This window comes from Nylanderia fulva, unplaced genomic scaffold (genome assembly GCF_048542155.1).
Source record: "Nylanderia fulva isolate GAGA-0341 unplaced genomic scaffold, ASM4854215v1 Scaffold168, whole genome shotgun sequence".
Taxonomy (NCBI): Eukaryota; Metazoa; Arthropoda; class Insecta; order Hymenoptera; family Formicidae; genus Nylanderia; species Nylanderia fulva.
This window is the reverse complement of record NW_028189923.1, coordinates 170,670-182,716: the sequence shown is the minus strand read 5'-3', so window position 1 is coordinate 182,716 and position 12,047 is coordinate 170,670.

Here is a 12,047-nt window from a genome sequence, read left to right as displayed (position 1 = left end):
ACACTCGCGTAGCAAAGCAATGAACTTTAATATAACAAGCCAATATACCGTAGCGATACAATATAATATAACGTGCATTAATCTTAATACGATATGTCCGCCGAACAGCTGTCGGAGGATACGTCCTCACCGCACGACAGACTGACTAGAACAACACGCAACAATTAACATAAACAGCTTCTTAGACGATAGAAGATCCTGATAGAAGACTCTGATAGAAGATCTTGACGATCGTAAAATACAGGGACGTATCGTTAAACGGACGTAACACGGACATAACAATATATATATATGGGTGATTCCATCTAATAAAAATTATTTTTGGGCGTCACTGTTGTCGATCTTCTTGAAACTGCGTAAGTTTGTTATCGATATCGAAAAAAAATCTGTGCAAATTTCAAATTTATTGAGCTATTATAGTTTTCCCACAATTATATGAAGAATTTTATCAAGTTAAAATTTTTGTTTTTTCTACTTTTATTGATTTCGGTATGTTTCTAAATTGACTGAATAATAAAGAGTAGTGTTTTTTGCGTAAAAACATCTTAGCTTTTCAATAAAAATATTCATTCTCCATTTAGAATATCAGAATGCTATTAAAATTGCGATTATTTTATATGAATAAAGTACATTTGCCTCAGTACTAAACCACCGCGATGTTCTGTCGACCCCTTTTTCGAGCCCTGATCCCGACTGAGCAGTCCGACACTCGAAAAGCGGCTGTTACAAAACAATTGTTCCAGGTGTCAAAAAAACTTTTAAGTCTTTTATATTATATTATACCCTTAGTAACTGAAACGAAAACTATTAAATAAACATATTTGTTAAAAACTCTAATTGATTAACAAATTAATGTTACCAAGTTACAAAAAAGATTCTGTATAAACATAGTCTTTGAATAATTAAATTAATGTTTTTTTCCTTTATATAAGAATTCCAATAACTGCGGTAGCAGTAGCTGCACGGATTTCTAAAACATACTTTTTGTAAGATGGTTTATTTTCATTTTTTGTTTTTGCAATTCATGTTATATTTTAGTTTTGCTAATTCTTCTTTAAACATTAGGCGTTCAATGCGCTCCGTCTTCAGATTTGTTTCATTATTATTGTCACATGTTGTATCCTTTTTTTTCTGTTTCGTTTGCAATAATATTACTGGAACGTATAATTACAGTAAGTATATATTAAAACAGTAATATATTAATATTGAATATGTATTTATAACGTTTCTTACCAATGTTATCAACACGATCTATCGCACGTGTTGAAGTCGAGGCAGTAGTCAAAGAATTCGAATCAGTTGAAAGAGTATCCGAATTAGTTAAAGAAGAATGTTATGAATACATTAAAATATTAAAAAATAATAGAAATATAATAAAGGTACAAGCACATACTTTTGCATAATGTGTAACACATAAATACAATACCTTCTTTTTCAATATTTTCTTTGTCACTATCTATAATTCTTCATTATCATTAATGAAATTATTGTCATCTTTAGTTTTCTCTATTAATTGTTCTGGAGTAAGCGTTTTATCAATAATTACCTCTTGCCGATCTGAAAGAATAAATATTTGTTCTCAATTTGTTTTATTTTTTCCATTTATATTTAACAAAATATTTTATATAAAAACCTTTTAACATTTCAACGGACATATTTGATGAGAAGAAAACTGGTGCTGTGGCCATTAAATGAGGTGTTATCTTCGCTATATCAGGATCCATTTCAGCGGGGGTGGGTTCTGAGCCACCATCTGTTACTAATCATGTTTGTTTTTCTTTGGTAATAGCATCTCTCTGTATAGACTTTAGATTACTCCAAAATTTTTTTTAATTGTTGGACGTTTCGCTGTAATAATAAAGTTGCAACCGCTTCTCTTGTCGAGAGAGAGAGAGAGAGAGAGAGAGAGAAAGAGAGAGAGAGTGAGAGAGAGACTGACGCGCAACTTCGTCGTGCGGCTCTCGCGTTCCCTCGATCGCTATTTGAAATAAAAGATTAGGCGCCAGGTACGGTCAGGCCGCATCACTCATTAATGCCACGATAAGTAATTAGCGCGCACAACGGCTTAGCCTCGGAAGCTCAATATCGACATGGGGTAAAGGGGCGGGATTCTTTACGCTAGGAGAGTCGGAATCGTAGTCTGAGAGAGAAAGGAAATATTAATGTAATCAGTCATAAGATATATGATAAAATGAAAAGAGTATATTTCACGTCAGTGGTGTGCAGAAAACAATGTGTTGGTACAATATAACTATCGAGCTTGAAGGAGGTCGCTGGTTTTTCGAACTGTCAATATCGATACGCTCCTTCTCTCATTATCAGTTCGGGATCGTGAACACAATACTCTAATCCAGCGATAACAATTTTCAATGTTCATGGACAAAAGACTCAATATAACATTACAACGAATTCGCGATTTTACAGCGACTGTCGACTCGTTTCGGTGCCTCTCGGAAAGGCGAAGAAGGCGAAGAGATACACAATTAATTAATTACGCGGATATCGACGCGTGTCCCGTGCACATTACTCTATATTCTCGGTAACTCTATACAATTAAAGTACAACGCTCGGCATCGCAAGAAATCTCTATTGATACACGGGTTCCGGCCGATTCCGCGCTTACCGCAAGATCAATGAGGTGGCCTTACAATTTTTACGTCGTCGCAGGATGTGGATCGCTGGTCCTCGGTCCGTTCGGGACACCGGCTCGTCAAACAGTAATTCCGATTCGGGCCGGCGGAACGTCGGTGGTTACGCCGGGGGAGAGGGAGATAGCGCGCGCCACCCTGGCCCGGTTGCCACGCTTCGCGGCGGCGTTGCGCCCCGCATCAGGCCCGTGATCGATCCTTAAATCGATTTCTATTTCTGTGGCTTGTTGCGGGTCTCCTGCCGCCAACTTTCAAATCCTCGCTCTCGGGATTTGTTATGTCGCAGCTCTATTCTCGGCGGCTCCGTTTGCATCTCGTACGGCCGCCGGATGATGCTTGTTACGGTCTTGTTTTGCCGTGGAGATCGCCCCGGGTTGATCAATCTCGGACGACCTCCAGGTCCTCTCGTAATGCGACGGCAAACCCCTCAGGGGTAGTCATTCTTGTGGAGGGATGCAGGCGTCTTTCTTTCCCTTATTCGGATTGCTGATGATTGACTCCCCGAGGCTGTAAAGATCGTTTCGGCAATATTTTACTCTTACGCGACTCGGTATCTTGTATAACTTTATTATTTCGTGCTATAAGAGCTATTAAACATAACAAAGTTGTCAGTTGATATTAAAAAACTTCATTTGAACGGAACGAGAAATAAATAAGAAGTGATCATTTATTCACATTTAAACGAAATAATAAATACATAAGAAATAACACATTAAAGTGAACGTTTCGGCTGACATTTCGAGCCTTCCTCAGCGCAATACAAATATTATATAAATTGAAATGTAATATTGAACATTAAAGACGGCAATTAACGATGTTAAGATAATAAAAAGTCAGTTTTTTGTCTCGTTACATATGTTTCTAAACAAGTCATCGCGTGTGACAAGTGCAAATTGTTGATACATACTGAGATCGAGCGACCGTGCCGTGTAATCACTATGTGTATAGGCCTCCTGATTTATTGGTCAAGGGAGGTATCTTGATTGAATCATCATATTGAAATGTTGTTAGACATTAAATGTAGATCTAAATAAATAATATCCAATTATTCACTATACTTTTGACAAATAAAATGCACTGTACACTCACTCAAACAAATTTGGTGATTATTTTGTAGAAGTTTCAAGTATCAGATACGAAATCTTATAGACACAGTTTTTTCTAAAGACAAAAGTTTACTAAAGACAGAACGTTTTTACCGTCTCAACTCTCAATCCCAAATGAGGCAGTACCTCGGTGTTTCACCTTTTTTATACATATCAAGGTCTGTTTACAAACCCTGGCAATTTTGGTAAAGAATCTATAACATTATTGTATATATCAGGCAAAAATTCAGTGTCATTTTGTAGATTCAATCCATTGGTTTGTCTTTTTATATATAACATTTCTGATATAAGTCTTTTATTATAATATGGTTCTTTGTCTAAAATTTTTACTTCACCCCAATCAAATTCATGGGAGAACTCTAATCTATGATCAGTAACAACTGATTTATTGGAACACTTTCTGTTAATGTGTTTTTTATGTTCAGTTATCCTAGTATTAAGTTTTCTGCTAGTTTGACCCACATATGAGGCATCACAGTTTTTACAGTTAATTTTATAAACTACATTTGTATTTGCTCCTTTAGGTATTTTGTCTTTATGTGTTTTTATAAATTTACCTAATTTATTCATGCTTACGTAAGAGAGTCTAGTGTCAACTTTTTTGTAATACCTATTAATTGTTCTGTAGCATTCGGTAAGTAAGGCACAGTAAAAAACAAAGGAAAATCCTTCGACTAATTTAGACTGTTGTTATTAACATTATTTCTAGTATAAAAAAGAGTTTTGAGTCTGTCGTTAATAGTGTCAAAAATGAATTTTACCGGGTAATTATTATTTATTAAGATGTTAATAATCAATTCTATATTATCCTGATGAAATGAAGGATGTGATAATAAAATTACCCTATCAATCAGACCGATGATCGTTCCTCTTTTTTGACATATAGGGTGTTGTGAAAGAAAATTCAAGTACCTTCCAGAAAACGTAGGCTTTCTAAACCAATCACATGTAATTTTATTATCTTTTGATATTAACTTGATGTCCAAAAAACTCAAACTATGGTTTTTTTCTTTTTCCATTGTAAATTGAATACGCGGGTGTAGCGAATTAAAAGTGTTTAACGTATGTTCAATATATTTATTAGGTACTGACAAAATAAGGTCGTCGACATATCTATGGAAAAAAACCGGTTTATAGTTAAGTAGGTTTAGAGCTTTAGATTCCAAATCTTGTAATACTATATCAGCGACTATGGGAGAAAGAGGGGAGCCCATCGGAGTTCCATAGGTTTGTTTATATATAGTGTTATTAAAAGTAAAAAATGTAGAGTTTAATAATAAACTAATGCCATTTAGAAACTCCGATTTATTAAGACTGCAATTATCAGAGATGAAATGCCATCTCTCAGATAAACCTTCCAATACTAATTGTAAGTCTATCGGTATATTAGTAAAGAGTGACACAACATCCAATGAAATCAAACTCGAGTTATTTTCTAATTGTAATGTAGAAAATTTTTTCACCAATTTAAAGCCGTTTTCTGTATAGCTACTCGCTTTTGGAATACTTTTTATTAATATTTTGTGTAAAAAAACTGCTAAATTATATAATGGTGTATCAATAGACGAGACGATAATTTTATAGGGACAATTGATTTTATGCACTTTCGGTAATCCATAGGCTCTAGGAAGATTACCATCACTACATGATAAATACTTGTAAGTATTAAATGATATAAAATCTTTCTTTTTCCATCTCACTAAGAGATCACGGAGATTGGAAACTATACTATTCGTAGGGTCTTTTTTTAACAAAATGTAAGTATCTCTATCTTTAAAAATGTTTTCAACCTCCTCTATATATTTGTCCCTATCTAATGCCACCGTGATATTTCCCTTGTCAGCCTTTGTTATAAGAAGATTCGGGTTTTCGTCCAAAAATTTTTTAGTGTTTTCACTTATTTCTAATAATATTTTGTTAAAACCATTGTCCGGATATCGGTATAGATTAATTGAATTCACAACATTCCTAGATTTTTCTCTGACAAAAACTCTTTTATCAGGAGGAAGTTTTTTAAGATTATTTTCAAAATATTTTATGAAATCCATGTGGGTTAATTGTACTTTATTATTATTAGGGAGACTGAAGTTTTCACCTAATTGAAGCAGACTAATTATATTGTTCGGTATCGTAGTAGTAGATAAATTAAAAAACCAATTATTATTAATTTTACTAAGATTCGGATTAGAATCTGGAAAAGAGTTAGGATCGACATTTATTTAAATTCTTCTCCTTTATCCTTAAACTTCTGTTGCTTATTTTCAGTTATTTAGTTGTTCTTCTCAGTAAAATTTAGATTGAAGTTAATATTTTCTATCTGATAATGATATCCTCCTATGTTTTCATTATTACTACATAGGTTTAATAAGGGTTCTATTCTGACTTTTTTGTTTTATTAGCATGAATTCAAAACACATAAAGACAAAATACCTAAAGGAGCGAATACGAATGTAGTTTATAAAATTAACTGTAAAAACTGTGATGCCTCATATGTGGGTCAAACTAGCAGAAAACTTAATACTAGGATAACTGAACATAAAAAACACATTAACAAAAAGTGTTCCAATAAATCAGTTGTTACTGATCATAGATTAGAGTTCTCCCATAAATTTGATTGGGGTGAAGTAAAAATTTTAGACAAAGAACCATATTATAATAAAAGACTTATATCAGAAATGTTATATATAAAAAGACAAACCAATGGATTGAATCTACAAAATGACACTGAATTTTTGCCTGATATATACAATAATCCCCAATCTCCACTTGATTCCTCTCGACCAATAGAGCCAAACGCGATGTTATTGCGACAATTGTGTGTCTCGGGTTCGAGTCCCGATTCAGCCGACTTTCGGACCAATATTTTTCTCTATAAGAGTTTTAACAAGGCTCTGTAATATAAATATAAATTTAACGTATAAGACGGGCAACAAGAGCCAAATCGCGGATGACAATGCGTTATCCTAACGAAACTAAATAATTTTTCCGTTAGAATTAAATACCGGTGCACAAGGCACCAAATTTTACTTAGACACGGCCAAGATTTTAAATATGAAATAATCTCATATTTGAGATTTAATTTCAATACCCCTTTTTTAACCCCCCTACGGAAAATAAATAAATGAATGCAAGAGAAAAATATAGATCCGAAAATCGCTGAATCGGGAAACGAACCCGAGACCTTTCGCTTGCCGGGCGACTGCTCTTCCAGCTGAGCTATTCAGATCCTTTCGATTCTATACTTTCCCGATTCAGCGATTTTCGGATCTATATTTTTCTCTTGCATTCATTTATTTATTTTCCGTAGGGGGGTTAAAAAAAAAAGGGGGGGTATTAAAATTAAATCTCAAATATGAGATTATTTCATATTTAAAATCTTGGCCGTGTCCAAGTAAAATTTGGTGCCTTGTGCACCGGTATTTAATTCTAACGGAAAAATTATTTAGTTTCGTTAGGATAACGCATTGTCATCCGCGATTTGGCTCTTGTTGCCCGTCTTATACGTTAAATTTATATTTATATTACAGAGCCTTGTTAAAACTCTTATATTGATACACGCTGGCTTAAAAAATGCGTTTGTTTACCAACATTAATATATATAACAGAGAAAAGTATAGAATCGAAAGGATCTGAATAGCTCAGCTGGAAGAGCAGTCGCCCGGCAAGCGAAAGGTCTCGGGTTCGTTTCCCGATTCAGCGATTTTCGGATCTATATTTTTCTCTTGCATTTATTTATTTTCCGTAGGGGGGTTAAAAAAGGGGTATTGAAATTAAATCTCAAATATGAGATTATTTCATATTTAAAATCTTGGCCGTGTCCAAGTAAAATTTGGTGCCTTGTGCACCGGTATTTAATTCTAACGGAAAAATTATTTAGTTTCGTTAGGATAACGCATTGTCATCCGCGATTTGGCTCTTGTTGCCCGTCTTATACGTTAAATATTTTTCTCGCCTATTTCTTTACAGGGGATGTTAAGAGAAGGAACAAGGGGAATTTTTGAGATCCCAACCACAGGATTCAAATTCCTTTTCAAATGTTCTTTCTTTCACAATTGTCGCAATAACATCGCGTTTGGCTCTATTGGTCGAGAGGAATCAAGTGGAGATTGTGGCTTTAAAAATTAAAAGAGCTGACTAAATAAGTATTTTCATTAATATACAATAATGTTATAGATTCTTTACCAAAATTGCCAGGGTTTGTAAACAGACCTTGATATGTATAAAAAAGGTGAAACACCGAGGTACTGCCTCATTTGGGATTGAGAGTTGAGACGGTAAAAACGTTCTGTCTTTAGTAAACTTTTGTCTTTAGAAAAAACTGTGTCTATAAGATTTCGTATGTGATACTTGAAACTTCTATAAAATAATCACCAAATTTGTTTGAGTGAGTATACAGTGCATTTTATTTGTCAAAAGTATAGTGAATAATTGGATATTATTTATTTAGATCTCCATTTAATGTCTAACAACATTTCAATATGATGATTCAATCAAGATATCTCCCTTGACCAATAAATCAGGAGGCCTATACACATAGTGATTACACGGCACGGTCGCTCGATCTCAGTATGTATCAACAATTTGCACTTGTCACACGCGATGACTTGTTTAGAAACATATGTAACGAGACAAAAAACTGACTTTTTATTATCTTGACATCGTTAATTGCCGTCTTTAATGTTCAATATTACATTTCAATTTATATAATATTTGTATTGCGCTGAGGAAGGCTCGAAATGTCAGCCGAAACGTTCACTTTAATGTGTTATTTCTTATGTATTTATTATTTCGTTTAAATGTGAATAAATGATCACTTCTTATTTATTTCTCGTTCCGTTCAAATAAAGTTTTTTAATATCAACTGACAACTTTGTTATGTTTAATAGCTCTTATAGCCCTTCTTTGTTTACAATTATTAATTTAACAGAGCTAATTACTATTTTTATTTATTATTTCGATTACTCAATTACTTCGCCCCGGGCCGGGCGCGCAACCTCCGTTTCTCACACACCATGGTCTTCCTTCCTTAATTCTTTGGTGTCATCTTTTCCCTAAAATAACCTAGTTCTCCTGGCCCACCACCTCGACTTTCGTTACCGAGTAAGGGCGAGCCGGCAAAGAATTCGCCCGCAAAATACACAAACTTTTGGAGCTCTCTCCGACTCTTCCCGGCCGGGCGTGTCCGTCCTTGTGGCGGGCTCAAAAGACCACGTCACAAAGTATAATAAGTAATAATTGGAAAGTGTCTTTATTGATTTGGTATTATGTATTAATAATCCGCCAGTATAAATGTAAAATCACAAATTAAGTATGTAATCATAAAAAAACAACCAATACTGGACAAATAATTTCTTTATTGAAATCAAAATAACATGACGTTTCGACTTGTGGTTTAGGTCATTTTCAAATGCAGTAATAATTGAAATGACATAACAAGTACAGCGATGAGAAAAAACTTATAACATGTCACAAATATAAAAATATAAAAATATATAAATATATAAAATTAAATAAAATTAAACATTGTGTGTAAAAGGACGTCTCGTCAGTACAGAATGTGTCCAAATAATAATCTTTATTATTCTTTATTATTCTTATTCTATATTATACTTTTCTTTATTATTCGGTCAATTTAGAAACATATCGAAATCAATAAAAGTGGAAAAACAATAATTTTAAATCGATAAAATTCTTTATATAATTGTGGGGATACTAATTGCTCAAAAAATTTGCAATTTGCACAGATTTTTTTTTATATTAATAACAAATTTACGGAGTTTCAAGAAAATCGGCGACAGTGACGCCCAAAAATATATTTTATTTGATGGAATGGCCCATATATATTGTGACGTGACAAATTGAGATTGTCCGTCACAAGAGCCGAATGGCCCGATCGGGGAAGGGCACGGGACCTCTGCTCTCCCGAGATAGCGGGAGAGAGAGAGAGAGAGAGAGAGAGAGAGAGCGTGCGTGCGAGAAGCGCGGGATCGGACGCGATCCCGCTGCTAGGCGTTTCGTTATTTTTTTGGGAGATTTAGGATTATTTCGGCGGCAAGCAGGATGTGCGACGAGTCTCAGCCGAGAAAGAGGCCCCGGAGGAAAAATAGGAAAGCATAGGAAGCAGGACGACGGGGACCCCCCTTCATCAGGGACACGCCCGGTAAGCCCAAAAGTTCAAAATACTTTCACCAAACATCCGACAACGAAGTAGGTACCGCCGCCTAAAAATTTGTACTTTCCAGGAGCGAGCAGGGGATGGCCACTCGGGTACAACATGCACCCGAGTCCCCGCATACGGAGCGCCGGCAGGAGAGCTGCCACCCCCGGGACATCCGGAATCCCGAAGGAGAGCCAGGAGCGGTCCTGCCGTGCGCTGCCGTGACGACCGCCTACGGAGGGCAAGCCGCGGATCAAGAATCCGCGGATAAGAATAATTAAGCGCGCGGCCGCAAGAATCACCGAGGCCGCGCGCGCGGCCCGACTTGATAGCGCCACGAGTGGCCTATCTAGGTAATTGGGTCACCGGCGTGTCTCCTGAGGGCCCCCGGTTCGGCACTGTCTGGCGAGCGCCCGAAGAGAGCAGAGGTCCTAAAGCGAGAGCAAAGCCAAAGAGAGAGCGAGAGAGGAGAGGACGCAGGGATTGCCGAGAGAACTGGTGAGACGACGTGGTCATCCTGCCGCCGCCGAATTAAGGTAGCAGAGTGGATGGGTCCCTAATTACTTATCGTAGAGAATCCTGCCGGATTTAGTTGCCGGTCAGTAATAAAGAATTCGAGAAAGTAGTCCTTGTTGTCGAGTCGAGTAATTAAAGAAAAGAAGATCCTATTAGGAGAAAACTACGACCCATCTACTCTCTCGCGTTTCCGCATATTCTCTCTCCCGCGTTGACAGTCTTCGTGCGTAACCTTGTCGCGCGAAAATTTTCGTGATTTATGAATTGCCGAAAATTATCCAAGGCAAATTATCGGGGAGCTCATAAACGCTTTCGGGCTCGTTAATGTATTATTGTTATTCTTAAGAGAAAAGGCATTGTTACTTATAATTCTTTGTATGGAACTTGTGTACGACGCACGCGGCGCGCCTTACGCCTGCCCCTTTGTTGTCGCGCATACCGCGCGGATCACGCGTTCGCGGTATGACGTAATATACCTGGTGGCGCATCGCCGATTTAATTATTTTTTTTTGGTCGTTCGAGAAACTACCTCGTTACCGCGAATTATCTAAATCTTATTCACCACTCGGCACGGCGAACCACCGGTCGTATTACATCACCCGAAAATTTTAACCGTGCGTTTGATCACGCCGCTATTCTTTATATTTTATATATCTCTTGTGTCTTACTTCCTCGCTCTGAGGAGATTCAAATATATGTTTTATTAAACTTTAATATCTCTGGTGATTTTTCGCCGCCACGCACCCGAACTCTGACCTGTACGAGGGCTAGCCGAGCGGGAAAGTTACCGTCGCGATCTCTCTCTCTCCCGGGGACGACATTCGCGAGAGCTCTTTGACGATACGTCCGAAACAATAAAATTCTAGCGTTCCGTAATTAACTTTCTTCAGAGACGGTGCGGCTGCCGCACCTGGCACCCAACTTATTAGAGAATTATTTTTTTTTGGATCGGACAGAGAGATCGTGCCGAAGGGAAGCCGACATTCAGCAGGAGGGAATCCCTCCTTACGTACGATTACGAATTCGCTGCGAATTTCGCGCGGTCGGTTACAATATATACCATATAATATGGGTCATTCCATCAAATGAAATATTATATGGTATATATGGGCCATTCCATCAAATAATAATTATTTTTGGGCGTCACAGTCGTCATATATATATACAGTAGACTCCGGATAACTTTCCGACTTCGGGGCTGTAGGAGTAGAAAATTCTTAGAAATGGTAAGTAATCGAGTACCACCTCTTCTCGGCTTCTGTTCTGCTGCTGCAGGCGCGTTATGTAGATGCGCCACCGCTTCGCCGGCGCGACGCGAGTGGCGCGACTTTCTATACAGATAGTAGAGACACGATATTAATGTTAGTGAGCGTATATGTGGAGGAGAAGTAGTTTAAACGGAAAGTTCGCGGGGGGCAAGTTATCCGGAGTCTACTGTATATGTATATACATAATTTACATATTTAAATAATTGAGTAAAATGTTTACAACAACGATATTTTCATAACTCAGCAGGTATTTTAATCCAACGAAACTATATTTATTACTTAATTGATTGAACTCAATAAATAATAAATTTTTAAAAAAGTTATAAAAGTGTTAATAAAAGTACTTTTTGTA